The following is a 15,975-nucleotide window of genomic DNA, read 5'->3' on the forward strand; positions in this document are numbered from 1 at the left end:
ATGAATTTATAATCATTGGTTCTTACATGCTCTTCCAGGCAGCCGAAAACCAGTGTGCAATAATGTTAGGTGCAGCACAGTTAATTTTATCCTGTTGGAATCAGTTTATGATTGGGTTTGTAAAACACTTTTTCATACTGTTCCTGAATGTAATCTTGGAAAGATTTATGTATACTGATGTGCAGGGGGTTACAACACAGAAGTCATTCCTCCAGGAATAACAACTAGGTCACTGGCTAGGTTATGGATCTTCTTTTTTAATGTCATCAGTGAGATGACCACAAAATGTATCAAGACAAAGCACTGATGACAATGGTGGCTGATCAGAGGAGGCAAGGGAGGTCAGGACTCCTAACTTTTCCGTGGAGATAAAAGTGGAAGTAATAGTAGTTGTAGATGTAGTAGTAATTACTTCTACAGTAAACCTTTATGCACCTTTGTCAACAATTGCAAAATACATTCGCTTATGTTATTCCTTCTAAACCTCCAGCACTAGAGAGCAAGTCAAAGTGTGAAAGCTTAGCCCCAACCTAAGGCAGAGAGAGGCGCAAAGCATATGTTGAAGAGGCCAGGCCGCCTGACAACACTTTATAGCCAACATTGGTATACACTGGTATTTCTGCCCGAACTCCACTGGAGCTGGCGGTCATGTGTGCATAAGGTGTGCTTGCTTGTGAGTATGAACGGCATGTGTGTCTCTTGTGCTGATGAAAGCTGTGTCTGAAAGCTTAATGTGTATGTCTTAATTGTACCTGCCCACAGCTTCACATGTCTTCTTTACAGTAAGTAGTAATCTATCTTTTCCTACATTGTCGACATTCCTACATAAAGTTTCCATCATTTGGCAAACTGATGAAAATGAAGTGAAAGCTAACAGAAACATCATGAATATTCTGACAGACATCACAATTATTTTGTGTAAGCAGGCAATAGCTTTCAGAGGTCATGATTAGACAGAAGACTGTGTGAATCCTGGAAATTTTAGAGCCATTTTTTAACATGTGTTAAACAGAAACAAAGATCCAAGAGCACTCTGGAAGAAAATTGGCTATTTCTACTAGGGACTTTCAAAAGCTATACAGAATGAACTGATTGAATGTATAAATGAGTAGCTTTGCGATTATATACATTCAAGTTTGCACAGAATCTCATTTTATCCTAGCATTGTGGATGAAGCAATGAACATTTCAGGCAAGTCACAATGCTTTATTGTTGAAGACTAGTGGACTCCATCGGTGACATTCAAGAACATTTTTTGGTTTTCATGATCCTACCCAAGCTAGAACTGCTGCCGCTGAAATAACTGACGGTTCAGACTAATGCAGTGACTACAAGAGAAGCCTCTAGTTTCAGATATATCCTCCTAGACTGAGTTTTTTTCCATCTCTGTTATTCAAAAGATATTTTTAAAGACTGAACTGCTTCTCAACATTCTTCAGGAAAAAAACAATGATTGCATAGTTTTGCAACAATGCTTCTCAGAAGGCACTGCTTACAGGAAAAATTTATGAAGTGAAGGTAAGCTGATTGACTTTTTAAATTCCATAACACTCTCTACTAATTCGCACACTGAAGCTTCCATGAACAGAGCTAAAATGATGAATGAATACAATGGCAATCCATTGCTTTCAGAATACAAACGTGTGTACTTCGAGGTGTTGTGTAATATCATAACACAACTGGAAAAAATTCTGATATTATGATAAAATGCTCTTCCCTAAATTACGAGATGCCACTCGGTTCACCAGTTATTGTCAACATATGCCTGTAGATGGCTTGGCTTCATTATTACAAACATATAGTGCGTCCTTCAGTTAATCAAGTTGCATGTAGGACTGAAGGCTGTATTTTGTTCCCAGCATGAAGTAACATTTCACTCTGTCAGTTTGTGAAATGTTAAAAAAAGAAAGAATGAGAATGAAACAGACCAAATTCTTCCAGAAGTTTTCAAACTATTTTGTCTAACTGCTACCATTCCTGCAACAACTGTTGCAGCGGAAAGGGTTTTTCTTGTCTTAAATATGTAAAAACGTATTTGAGGAACAGTATGGCTCAGGATTGCTTATCAGCTCTCGATTTGTACCTCAACTAAAGAAGCCAGTACTGCAAACACTTGAAAGCCGATACACATGGCTTGACAATGTCATCAAAAGATTTGCAAAGGAGAAGGAATGTCGAGTTAACTTCGTTTAACAGTAACAACACTCAAATGCCCAATCTGCCAGTTTGTTTATAAATAAAAGTGATTGTTGTCATCATCGTCGTCGTTGTCATCATCATTCATAGTAGAAATTTATTATTATTGTTGTTGTTAGTAGGTGGTGGTGGTGGTGGTGGTGGTGGCTCTTCCTCATCAGTCGTGTAACTATGTGACATATGAATCCTCAAAATCCTGCACAATTTGGCATACTGCTGTATGGCATCGTAATGATACACCCGCCCATTTCATAAAGCGTTCAACCTATCCACGGCTAGCTTAAAACTCTTGCCTTGGTATACTAACAATTGCAGCCACGTCTTTTGCTTTGTTTTTTATATTCTCACTAGTCACAAGTTGCCTATTCTTCTTCCTTTCACGGACTAATTCCAAAACTTTTACTTCAACTTCAGGATGTTTTCCTTTCCTAGGCCCAGTGAATTTCTTTCTACTTGTGATAGTTGTAATGTTGTTGTTGTGGTCTTCAGTCCTGAGACTGGTTTGATGCAGCTCTCCATGCTACTCTATCCTGTGCAAGCTTCTTCATCTCCCAGTACCTACTGCAACCTACATCCTTCTGAATCTGCTTAGTGTATTCATCTCTTGGTCTCCCTCTACGATTTTTACCCTCCACGCTGCCCTCCAATGCTAAATTTGTGATCCCTTGATGCCTCAAAACATGTCCTACCAATCGATCCCTTCTTCTAGTCAAGTTGTGCCACAAACTTCTCTTCTCCCCAATCCTATTCAATACCTCCTCATTAGTTACGTGATCTACCCACCTTATCTTCAGCATTCTTCTGTAGCACCACATTTCGAAAGCTTCTATTCTCTTCTTGTCCAAACTAGTTATCGTCCACGTCTCACTTCCATACATGGCTACACTCCATACAAATACTTTCAGAAACGACTTCCTGACACCTAAATCTATACTCGATGTTAACAAATTTCTCTTCTTGAGAAACGCGTTCCTTGCCATTGCCAGTCTACATTTTATATCCTCTCTACTTCGACCATCATCAGTTATTTTACTCCCTAAATAGCAAAACTCTTTTACTACTTTAAGTGTCTCATTTCCTAATCTAATTCCCTCAGCATCACCCGACTTAATTTGACTACATTCCATTATCCTCGTTTTGCTTTTGTTGATGTTCATCTTATATCCTCCTTTCAAGACACTGTCCATTCCGTTCAACTGCTCTTCCAAGTCCTTTGCTGTCTCTGACAGAATTACAATGTCATCGGCGAACCTCAAAGTTTTTACTGCTTCTCCATGAATTTTAATACCTACTCCGAATTTTTCTTTTGTTTCCTTTACTGCTTGCTCAATATACAGATTGAATAACATCGGGGAGAGGCTACAACCCTGTCTCACTCCTTTCCCAACCACTGCTTCCCTTTCATGTCCCTCGACTCTTATAACTGCCATCTGGTTTCTGTACAAATTGTAAATAGCCTTTCGCTCCCTGTATTTTACCCCTGCCACCTTCAGAATTTGAAAGAGAGTATTCCAGTCAACATTGTCAAAAGCTTTCTCTAAGTCTACAAATGCTAGAAACGTAGGTTTGCCTTTTCTTAATCTTTCTTCCAAGATAAGTCGTAAGGTCAGTATTGCCTCACGTGTTCCAACATTTCTACGGAATCCAAACTGATCTTCCCCGAGGTCGGCTTCTACCAGTTTTTCCATTCGTCTGTAAAGAATTCGCGTTAGTATTTTGCAGCTGTGACTTATTAAACTGATAGTTCGGTAATTTTCACATCTGTCAACACCTGCTTTCTTTGGGATTGGAATTATTATATTCTTCTTGAAGTCTGAGGGTATTTCGCCTGTCTCATACATCTTGCTCACCAGATGGTAGAGTTTTGTCATGACTGGCTCTCCCGAGGCCATCAGTAGTTCTAATGGAATGTTGTCTACTCCCGGGGCCTTGTTTCGACTCAGGTCTTTCAGTGCTCTGTCAAACTCTTCACGCAGTATCTTATCTCCCATTTCGTCTTCATCTACATCCTCTTCCATTTCCATAATATTGTCCTCAAGTACATCGCCCTTGTATAAACCCTCTATATACTCCATCCACCTTTCTGCCTTCCCTTCTTTGCTTAGAACTGGGTTGCCATCTGAGCTCTTGATATTCATACAAGTGGTTCTCTTATCTCCAAAGGTCTCTTTAATTTTCCTGTAGGCAGTATCTATCTTACCCCTAGTGAGACAAGCCTCTACATCCTTACATTTGTCCTCTAGCCAGCCCTGCTTAGCCATTTTGCACTTCCTGTCAATCTCATTTTTGAGACGTTTGTATTCCTTTTTGCCTGCTTCATTTACTGCGTTTTTATATTTTCTCCTTTCATCAATTAAATTCAATATTTCTTCTGTTACCCAAGGATTTCCATTAGCCCTCGTCTTTTTACCTACTTGACCCTCTGCTGCCTTCACCACTTCATCCCTCAGAGCTACCCATTCTTCTTCTACTGTATTTCTTTCCCCCATTCCTGTCAATTGTTCCCTTATGCTCTCCCTGAAACTCTCTACAACCTCTGGTTCTTTCAGTTTATCCAGGTCCCATCTTCTTAATTTCCCACCTTTTTGCAGTTTCTTCAGTTTCAATCTGCAGTTCATAACCAATAGATTGTGGTCAGAATCCACATCTGCCCCAGGAAATGTCTTACAATTTAAAACCTGGTTCCTAAATCTCTGTCTTACCATTATGTAATCTATCTGAAACCTGTCAGTATCTCCAGGCTTCTTCCATGTATACAGCCTCCTTTCATGATTCTTGAACCAAGTGTTAGCTATGATTAAGTTATGCTCTGTGCAAAATTCTACAAGGCGGCTTCCTCTTTCATTCCTTCTCCCCAATCCAAATTCACCTACTATGTCTCCTTCTCTCCCTTTTCCTACTGACGAATTCCAGTCACCCAAGACTATTAAATTTTCGTCTCCCTTCACTACCTGAATAATTTCTTTTATCTCGTCATACATTTCATCTATTTCTTCATCATCTGCAGAGCTAGTTGGCATATAAACTTGTACTACTGTAGTAGGCATGGGCTATCTTGGCCACAATAATGCGTTCACTATGCTGTTTGTAGTAGCTAACCCGCACTCCTATTTTTTTATTCATTATTAAACCTACTCCTGCATTACCCCTATTTGATTTTGTATTTATAACCCTGTAATCACCTGACCAAAAGTCTTGTTCCTCCTGCCACCGAACTTCACTAATTCCCACTATATCTAACTTTAACCTATCCATTTCCCTTTTTAAATTTTCTAACCTACCTGCCCGATTAAGGGATCTGACATTCCACGCTCCGATCCGTAGAATGCCAGTTTTCTTTCTCCTGATAACGACGTCCTCTTGAGTAGTCCCCGCCCGGAGATCCGAATGGGGGACTATTTTACCTCCGGAATATTTTACCCAAGAGGACGCCATCTTCATTTAATCATACAGTAGAGCTGCATGTCCTCGGGAAAAATTACGGCTGTAGTTTCCCCTTGCTTTCAGCCGTTCGCAGTACCAGCACAGCAAGGCAGTTTTGGTTAATGTTACAAGGCCAGATCAGTCACACATCCAGACTGTTGCCCCTGCAACTACTGAAAAGGCTGCTGCCCCTCTTCAGGAACCACATGTTTGTCTGGCCTCTCAACAGATACCCCTCTGTTGTGGTTGCACCTACGGTACGGCCATCTGTATCGCTGAGGCACGCAAGCCTCCCCACCAACGGCAAGGTCCATGGTTCATGGGGGGGGATAGTTGTAAATAATTCCAATTTCTGTTTCTTCCATAAGTGAACGCTTCTGTCAGCTACACTGAACTCTCGCCCCGATCTCTTCTTACTGTATCTTTCAGCATAAAAAATTACTTTTCACTCTAAAGTAGCATCATATGATGATGTTCTCCACTTGCTTTCCATTTTGTGACTACCTAATACAAACAAACAACACAGTCATAGGCCAAGAATAATACACCAAAGTTGACAATTACAATAATACATTATGAAGTACACAACAATATCTAAATTTCAGTGATGTTGAAGGTGACCGACAGATTCAGGTTTGTACTCTAATGTAATGTGCCATCAGATGTTACACACACTCCAATTTTGAATACTGCATATGGTAACAAAAAGTGCATACTCGATACTTCAAGGCGAATGGGACCAGAACCACTTCGAACTATCTAAAACTCTGACTATCGAAATTTAAATGGGAAAAAGAAATATTATGATACTGTAAGTAATACAGGTCAAAATATGAACTTCATTAAAATAAAAGTATTTACACATGCATTTGCATTGGCAGAATAACAATAATTATTTATTTAGACAAGTAATAGTGAAGTGTCTTTTGGTTGGCGAAGCTGCAACGTCTCCTTGCGGCAATGTCACGTCACCGTCTCAGGAGCAGTAGGTAAGTTGGTGTCGCCTCAGGCTGTTGTTCCACGTAGCATGTGGCGACCTCGAGAGCAGCGTAGCCATCGGTGTGACTCCTCATCAGTGCAGCCTCTGCCTCGTCATCCTCGTCACTCTCACACTGCGATGGAATGTTAGCCATGTCAATTACAGAAGAGTCTGTCACTTCCAACTGTTTGTCCGAATTTAACCACTCGCCTACTTCCACCTCTTCTGCCTCTTCACACCCTGGCAATCTTCTGATTAAATTACACAAGGGTTGATTGTTCTCATCTGCTAAATCTTCAGTTTCTGTGTTTGGCATACTTTCCTGTAGAATTTTCCTCCATGACTTAGAAATTGTGTCTGACTTTATTTCGCTCCAAGATTCGCTAATCCAGTACACGACGTCCTTCAAAGTCACTTTCTTCAAAGCTCCTGCAACGCTTTCATTGTCTTCGGAATGCAGGATTGACTGTAGCAATCGCCGCAGAGACTTTTTTTTTTTTAGACATTCCAGAACGCCCTGATCCATGGGCTGAATGAGACAGGTAACGTTTGGTGGGAAAAACAAGGATCAGATACCGTCGCACTGCAGTTCTCCTTCACTTGGATGTGAGGACGCATTATCCATGAGCGAAATTGCTTTGCATGGCAGTCCCCTTTCTTTTAGAAAAATTCTTGCAGTCAGGTACAAATGAGTTAAAAAAACCAGGTCTTGAAGATTTACCGATTCATCCAGGCATTATTCTGATGTGTATAGACAACTGGAAGATCTGAGATGGATACATTCTTGAATGCTCTTGGCTTGGCAGACTTCCCAATCACAACTAGTTTTAGTTTGTGGTTTCCAGTTGCATTTGAAGCTGCCATAACTGCGAGCCGCTCTTTGCTTTTTTTTGTGCCCAGGAGCACTTTTTTCTTCACAAGAAGCAAGTGTTCTCACTGGTAACATTTTAAAATTTAGCCCAGTTTCGTCACAGTTATATATTTGTTCATTAGACAAATTTTCGTCAGTTATGATTTTTTTAAACTCGACGATAAATTTCGAAACGGCCTGAGCGTCACCAGAGAGTTTTTCTCCACATACTTCTAGCTGCGCACTCCATACCTCTTCTTCCACTTGTCGAGCCAGCCCACACTAGTGGCGAAATTGTCATCTCCTTCCTGCAGCTGGTTTCTGAAAAACAAAGCTTTTTCTTGCAAGTTTGGGCCAGAAATTGGAGCACCCTTCTATCTCTGTTGGGTAAACCACATGAACAATGCCTCACTTGTTTTTTTTAAGTCTGACTTCTTTATACTTCTTTGACAGAGATTCGTGTGAGCATTTCTGTGAAAAAAAAAAAAAAAACTGTTCCAATTTATGTTGGTTTCTTCGCCAGTCACCAGCAGTAACTTCATGAACACCATATTCGAGAGCAAGTTTTTTTTATTGTTTCTCCTTTGTCAAGTCGTCTTAGAGCTTCTAATTTTAGATGCAAAGGCACAAATTTCCTCTTTTTTGTTACAGCACTAATTTGTAAGGTGTACAATGGAACACAGTCAACAAACAAAATGACACACAACACTGTACAGTACAGGTACTGGGAACTACAGCAGTGTATGAACTCACCAGTTTTGATCGGCAGCAGTCGGGGTATTGCGTGCCATACTGACAACAGATGTTCGTGCAACAGGGCAGTGAGCTAATCGTCGGTGTTGATTGCATTGTTGTCTGCTTTGTCACTGAGCTGTACTCTCCCCAGCTATCTTTTACAATGATGTTTTCATTATTTATCATCTCAGTAAAAAAAGAAAGTAGATTGTTGCAAACTTTTTTTTAAGAGGCTCGGATTATTGGAAACTCTAACTATCAAGACTCTACTGTATTAGATTTGCATAAATATGGTATTCAGTAAAACCACGGTATTACAAACAAAAATTTGTTAGTATAGTTTCACATCATCCCAAGCACCCACACCTAAATGTCTCTGAAGACCTTTCTACATACCTCATACCACTTTACAGGCATTTAGTGCCAATGATATACTCTTGTCTACTCTTTTGCTTTACACTGCTGTGGTTATGATCAATCATATGTTTCGTGTAGTCTCACAGCTGTTTGCATAGCTCCCCCCTCACCATTTTTGTTTCTTTTTCTATAAAATTAAGAATTAATGACATCACAGAAAGGATCAAGTATGTGAACAAACTTACGTGGAGTAAATAATTTACAAGTGTTACAGGTAAAGTGACAGTAGTAAGAAATCAAAGATTTCTGGCAAATATTAAAAATACATGTGTTGTATGTTGTTACTGGATGATGATGAATGATGATTATGATTTTAGGTGAGGGGCACTAAACATCAGGGTCATCAGTGCGCTGAAGAAAAGTCTCATGGGTGGGATTGAAGGCAGTTTATAATGCATTGAAGTCTACCTGGCTTCCCCAGCAATTTAGAGGTGCGGCCTGACAGTTCACAAAATGTCACCACTCTTATAACACTGGAATCAGTATCCGTGAGGCTGGTGGGCAGATCTCCATTGAGACTGAGGGCTGGCCTGATAGCAGTACATAAGAGACACTGTGCCAAAATATGTTGAACTGAATGTGGTACACCGCATGTCTGAAGTGCAACGTGGTAAGCAGAACCTCCTTCCAGCGGTGAGGCTGACATGAAGCCGGCCCTGCCTATGTGTTCAAATTGAGCAACTGCAGTTCTTTTGCTATCACCTTCAACCTTTCAGTCTCCCCCCAATGAACCATGTACCTTGCCATTGGTGGGGAGGCTTGCGTGCCTCAATGATACAGATAGCCATACCGTAGGTGCAACCACAACGGAGGGGTATCTGTTGAGAGGCCAGACAAACATGTGGTTCCTGAAGAGGGGCAGCAGCCTTTTCAGTAGTTGCAGGGGCAACAGTCTGGATGACTGACTGATCTGGCCTTGTAACACTAACCAAAACGGCCTTGCTGTGCTGGTACTGTGAACGGCTGAAAGCAAGGGGAAACTATAGCCGTAATTTTTCCCGAGGGCATTCAGCTTTACTGTATGGATAAATGATGATAGCATCTGCTTGTGTAAAATATTCCGGAGGTAAAATAGTCCCCCATTCGGATCTCCGGGCGGAGACTACTCAAGAGGACGTCATTGTGAGGGAGAAAGAAAACTGGCGTTCTACGGATCGGAGCATGGAATGTCAGATCCCTTAATCGGCCAAGTAGGATAGAAAATTTAAAAAGGGAAATGGATAGGTTGAAGTTAGATATAGTGGGAATTAGTGAAGTTCGGTGGCAGGAGGAACAAGACTTTTAGTCAGGTGAATACAGGGTTGTAAATACAAAATCAAATAGGGGTAATGCAGGAGTAGGTTTAATAATGAATAAAAAAATAGGAGTGCGGGTTAGCTACTACAAACAGCATAGTGAACGCATTATTGTGGCCAAGATAGACACAAAGCCTACGCCTACTACAGTAGTACAAATTTATATGCCAACTAGCTCTGCAGATGACGAAGAAATTGAAGAAATGTATGATGAGATAAAAGAAATTATTCAGGTAGTGAAGGGAGATGAAAATTTAATAGTCATGCATGACTGGAATTCGAGAGTAGGAAAAGGGAGAGAAGGAAACGTAGTAGGTGAATATGGATTGGGGCTAAGAAATGAAAGAGGAAGCCGCCTGGTAGAATTTTGCACAGAGCATAAGTTAATCATAGCTAACATTTGGTTCAAGAATCATGCAAGAAGGTTGTATACATGGAAGAACCCTGGAGGTACTAAAAAGTTTCAGATAGATTAAATAATGGTAAGACAGAGATTTAGGAACCAGATTTTAAATTGTAAGACATTTCCAGGGGCGGATGTGGACTCTGACCACAATCTATTGGTTATGAACTGTAGATTAAAACTGAAGAAACTGCAAAACGGTGGGAATTTAAGGAGATGGGACCTGGAAAAACTGAAAGAACCAGAGGTTGGACAGAGTTTCAGGGAGAGCAAGGGAACAATCGACAGGAATGGGGGAAAGAAATACAGTAGAAGAAGAATGGGTAGCTTTGAGGGATGAAGTAATGAAGGCAGCAGAGGATCAAGTAGGTAAAAAGACGAGGGCTAGTAGAAATCCTTGGGTAACAGAAGAAATATTGAATTTAATTGATGAAAGGAGAAAATATAAAAACGCAGTAAATGAAGCAGGCAAAAGGGAATACAAACGTCTCAAAATGAGATCGACAGGAAGTGCAAAATGGCTAAGCAGGGATGGCTAGAGGATAGATGTAAGGATGTAGATGCTTATCTCACTAGGGGTAAGATAGATACTGCCTACAGGAAAATTAAAGAGACTTTTGGAGAAAAGAGAGCCACTTGTATGAATATCAAGAGTTCAGATGCAAACCCAGTTCTAAGCAAAGAAGGGAAAGCAGAAAGGTGGAAGGAGTATATAGAGGGTCTATACAGGGGCGATGTAATTGAGGACAATATTATGGAAATGGAAGAGGATGTAGAAGAAGATGAAATGGGAGATACGATACTGCGTGAAGAGTTTGACAGAGCACTGAAAGACCTAAGTCGAAACAAGGCCCCGGGAGTAGACAACATTCCATTGGAACTACTGACGGCCTTCGGAGAGCCAGTCCTGACAAAACTCTGGCATCTGGCGAGCATGATGTATGAGACAGGCGAAATACCATCTGACTTCAAAAAGAATATAATAATTCCAATCCCAAAGAAAGCAAGTGTTGACAGATGTGAAAATTACCGAACTATCAGTTTAATAAGCCACGGCTGCAAAATACTAACGCGTATTCTTTACAGATGAATGGAACAACTGGTAGAAGCCGACCTCGGCGAAGATCAGTTTGGATTCCGTAGAAATGTTGGAACACGTGAGGCGATACTAACCTTACGACTTATCTTAGAAGAAAGATTAAGAAAAGGCAAACCTACGTTTCTAGCATTTGTAGACTTAGAGAAAGCTTTTGACAACGTTAACTGGAATACTCTCTTTCAAATTCTAAAGGTGGCAGGGGTAAAATTCAGGGAGCGAAAGGCTATTTACAATTTGTACAGAAAGCAGATGGCAGTTATAACAGTCGAGGGACATGAAAGGGAAGCAGTGGTTGGGAAAGGAGTGAGACAGGGTTGTAGCCTCTCCCCGATGTTATTCAATCTGTATATTGAGCAAGTAGTAAAGGAAACAAAAGAAAAATTCGGAGTAGGAATTAAAATCCATGGAGAAGAAATAAAAACTTTGAGGTTCGCTGATGACATTGTAATTCTGTCAGAGACAGCAAAGGACTTGGAAGAGCAGTTGAATGGAATGGACAGTGTCTTGAAAGGAGGATATAAGATGAACATCAACAAAAGCAAAACGAGAATAATGGAATGTAGTCGAATTAAGTTGAGTGATGCTGCAGGAATTAGATTAGGAAATGAGACACTTAAAGTAGTAAAGGAGTTTTGCTATTTGGGGAGCAAAATGATAGTCGAAGCAGAGAGGATATAAAATGTAGACTGGCAATGGCAAGGAAAGCGTATCTGAAGAAGAGAAATTTGTTAACATCCAGTATTTATTTAAGTGTCAGGAAGTCGTTTCTGAAAGCATTTGTATGGAGTGTAGCCATGTATGGAAATGAAACATGGACGATAAATAGTTTAGACAAGAAGAGAATAGAAGCTTTCGAAATGTGGTGCTACAGAAGAATGCTGAAGATTAGATGGGTAGATCACATAACTAATGAGGAGGTATTGAATAGAATTGGAGAGAAGAGGAGGTTGTGGCACAACTTGACTAGAAGAAGTGATCGGTTGGTAGGACACGTTCCGAGGCATCAAGGGATCACCAATTTAATACTGGAGGGCAGCGTGGAGGGTAAAAATCTTAGAGGGAGACCAAGAGATGAATACACTAAGCAGGTTCAGATGGATGTAGGCTGCAGTAGGTACTGGGAGATGAAGAGGCCTGCACAGGATAGAGCAGCATAGAGAGCTGCATCAAACCAGTCTCAGGGGTGAAGACCACAACAACAACATTGACATTTGTCAGAAAATGAGATAATAGCATGCAACGGGATGGGACATGCCATCCCGACATGCTTCCTTGGCTGCTTTGTAGGCTGTATCATTTCCCTGTATCCTCATGTGGCCAGGTACCCAAGATATCGCCTCCCTGCCACGGTGTTGGAGCCGCTGTGAAGAGCCATGAATAAATCAAATGGTCTACTGGATACATTTGGTGAAGTGTGTGTAGTGCACTAAGCGAGTTGTAACAGACAAGAAATTTTGTACCATGATGCCCGTGAATCCTCTCCAATGTCATCATAATGCCATACAACTCCGCACCGTAATTTGTAAATTGCTCCTACAGAAGATGCACTCTGAAAACCCTTTCAGGGGAAGCAGCGGAATAACCAAGGACTTTCTGTTGCTGAGATCCATCTGTATAAACAATGATGAAACTGTGGAAGAAAACAAAGTTGAAAAAACATAATCTGGAGTACAAGTTTTCTTGTACTGTGTCAAGCTTAAAATCACTTTGGGCCTCTGCAGACACCAAAGTGGCAACGCGTTCCTTCCCTGGCTGTGTATCCAGATCCTTTAGACAGTGAGCAGCACGTATCCCAAATGGCCTTGTCACAACGGGTCGATTCCTGAACAGCTGTTCGAAGTTAAGTTGGACCACTGCACTAAATGCCATTGACTGATGTGACGCTGAGATTTTCAGTGCCTGTCAAGCCAAAAGGATACATCACCAAATCCAGAGTGGTGGCTCACCAGCCTCTGTGCACAGACTCCGAACTGGGCTGGTTCGAAAGGCTCCAGTCGATATCCAAAGGCCCTCATGGCGGGCAGCATCTAACATTTTGAGGTAGGAAATATGAGCTGCTCGATAGACCATGCTGACTGAACAATTGCCCTATAAAACTGCACGACCTGTCAACTCCCCATGATTTTACACTAAGGCATTTCAAAGTATTCAATGACTGGAAGCCCTTTTTTCGTAGCTCTTTCAGGTGTGGGAAGCAAGTTAATTTTGAGTCAAATAATAAACATAAAATATTGCCCCCATTGTGAGCAATGGCTGGTTAAAACTTCAACAAGCACCATTGAAACTGATACATTTAGTTTTTTCTGGTAAGAACCAAAATCCAGTTGTCTTTGTTCAGGTTTCCAGCCTCCTGATGGTCAGCTGTAGCTGCTTTGTCATCATTGTAAGATTAGAAGAACATCCACAAACAAGGAGCATTTGACAGGGCACCTGACTGAAGGAAATGCCACTGATAGCAATGGCAAACAATGTGACATTGAGTATACAGCCTTGGGAGACCCCATTCTCTTAAACATAGCAGCCAGACAAGGCATCACCAATGCGGTATTGAAAGAGCTGGTCCTCAAGAAAGGATTGGATAAGAAGTGGCAGACATCCACGTAGTCCCCATTCGTGAAGCTGGCGAAGGATGTTGTACCTCCAAGTAGTGTCAATGGTAGTGGCTCAGGTGACCTCAGGATTTGAGCAACCAGATGAGATGGTAGCTGACCATGTGTTCAGGAGTCTTGCCCAGGCAACTGGTAAGGGCTACACTCATGTAAATGTTATGGACATTCTGGTTTCCAAAATTGAATTAGTATTTTCTCCTTCCAAATCATGGAGTACTATGTATCAAAACAGATCTGACTGAAACAAGTCAGGAGCCGTCCTTTCACTTCAGGTTACATATGACGCAGCATGGCATAACGAATCTCATCAGGTCCTGGAGCAGTGTGTCTGGCAGCAGACAGAGCTGATTTCAGTTCCCACATGGAGAATGGAAGGTTGTAGACTTCCTCATTGTGTGGGAAGAAATGGAGCTTCCTCAACTCCACAGTCGTATGGAAAACCTGAAATGCAGCTAAAACCTGAGCAATGTCTTTAGGGGCATCCACCAAGACCCCATTTCTTGACAAGGCCAAGAGGAGATGTGTACTGCCCTTGCTGAAGTCGTCCTTATCGATTCCCAAACTCGTGCAGTGGAAGTGGACAGATTACTGGAAGTTGCGAATTCCTTCCTGGAATCCCTCTTTGTTCTTTTATCACTTGCCTCGCATGTGCTATCACAGATCAGAAGGCATGAAGGTTTTCTGTAGTTGGATGGTGTTTGAAGTTTCATAGAGCTGTTCGTCTGGCTCTAATTGCCAATTGACAGTCATCATTCCACCAAGCTACAGGTCATAGCAGACGGAGAAGAGGAAAAAGTTGATAGGTCTTACATGCCTTTAAAAAATACCATTTGTTGGTAAACACAGACCTGTGAAACATGAATTCTAGAGCAAAAGCATTCAAATTGTATTTCAGTGAATCATAGAAAGAATCATACCCAAATTGAAACATTATGCTGCAGAATTTATTCAGAAAGAGACTGTTATACACACATATAGTAGGCTTTGTAACTGAGTTGGTGTTAATGCCGATGAGCTTTATTTCTCCTTTCTTTCTTTTTCTTCCACTGCATTTGTTGATATAATCTTATTTCAGCAAGCATCCACTCTGTACACATCAACTGTTTTACCAGAACATGCATCAAGACATATTCAAAGTACTTTGTAGATTACTTAATTTTGTAAACAATGAGAAACTGCATTGACTCCAGGGAGTAAAAGACTTATCAAGTTGGTCTCTGTCATTCAGCACTTATGTAAACCATTTAAAAATTTATTCAACCTGGGAAAAACATTTCTACTGATGGATGTATTATATTATGGAAATGGAAAGGACGGCTGGCAATAAAAACCAACTTATTTCTAAAAGGAGCAAAGTTCAGAATAAAGTCTTATGAGATCTGTAAATCATCCATAAGATATTTGTACCAATTTATGATTTATATAGGACATTTCACAGAGATTTATTTGTGTTGATACTCCAAAAACCACTCAATAGTAGAAAAGCTTGTTGAGCCTCTAATGAACTTTTAGCAATATACTCTTTGGATGAACAACAACTATAACAGAGTATATTTGCAAAGTGGTATGGATTAACTGGCAAGCTCTGGATAAGAATAATGTATCTGATTTTGAAAAGTGCGAGACTCTAGAAAGGTGAATTCATAGCTTATAACTCACAGGCCATAATGGTGATGAAATGTATGGACAAGAAACAAGTGGCCTTTACTTCAACATTCTGTAACTATGCAATTGCCACAGCAAATAAAATGAGCAATGAAATTAGAAAGCCTTAATCCATTCCAAAATACAATTGTTTTACAGGCAGTGTATATCTGAAGAACCATGAAACTACAGCCTTTTCTCACAGAAAGGAAAGAAAGGTGTAAGGTGGTATATGTAAATGTTTAGATGGCTGATAAATATTTCAGTGCACAATGCTTTTATTGTTTATGAATCCAGCAACAAGGTAGAGGAAAACATACATGTA

At 40.7% G+C, this 15,975-nt stretch overlaps 1 protein-coding gene across 1 annotated transcript in view; it reads right to left on the reverse strand.

The window, feature by feature from the left end:
* LOC126260725 (uncharacterized) overlaps nt 1–15,975 on the reverse strand; it is a 185,130-nt gene that overhangs the window by 6,384 nt on the left and 162,771 nt on the right. The window lies entirely within an intron of this gene.

Source organism: Schistocerca nitens, chromosome 5 (assembly GCF_023898315.1).
Source record: "Schistocerca nitens isolate TAMUIC-IGC-003100 chromosome 5, iqSchNite1.1, whole genome shotgun sequence".
Taxonomy (NCBI): Eukaryota; Metazoa; Arthropoda; class Insecta; order Orthoptera; family Acrididae; genus Schistocerca; species Schistocerca nitens.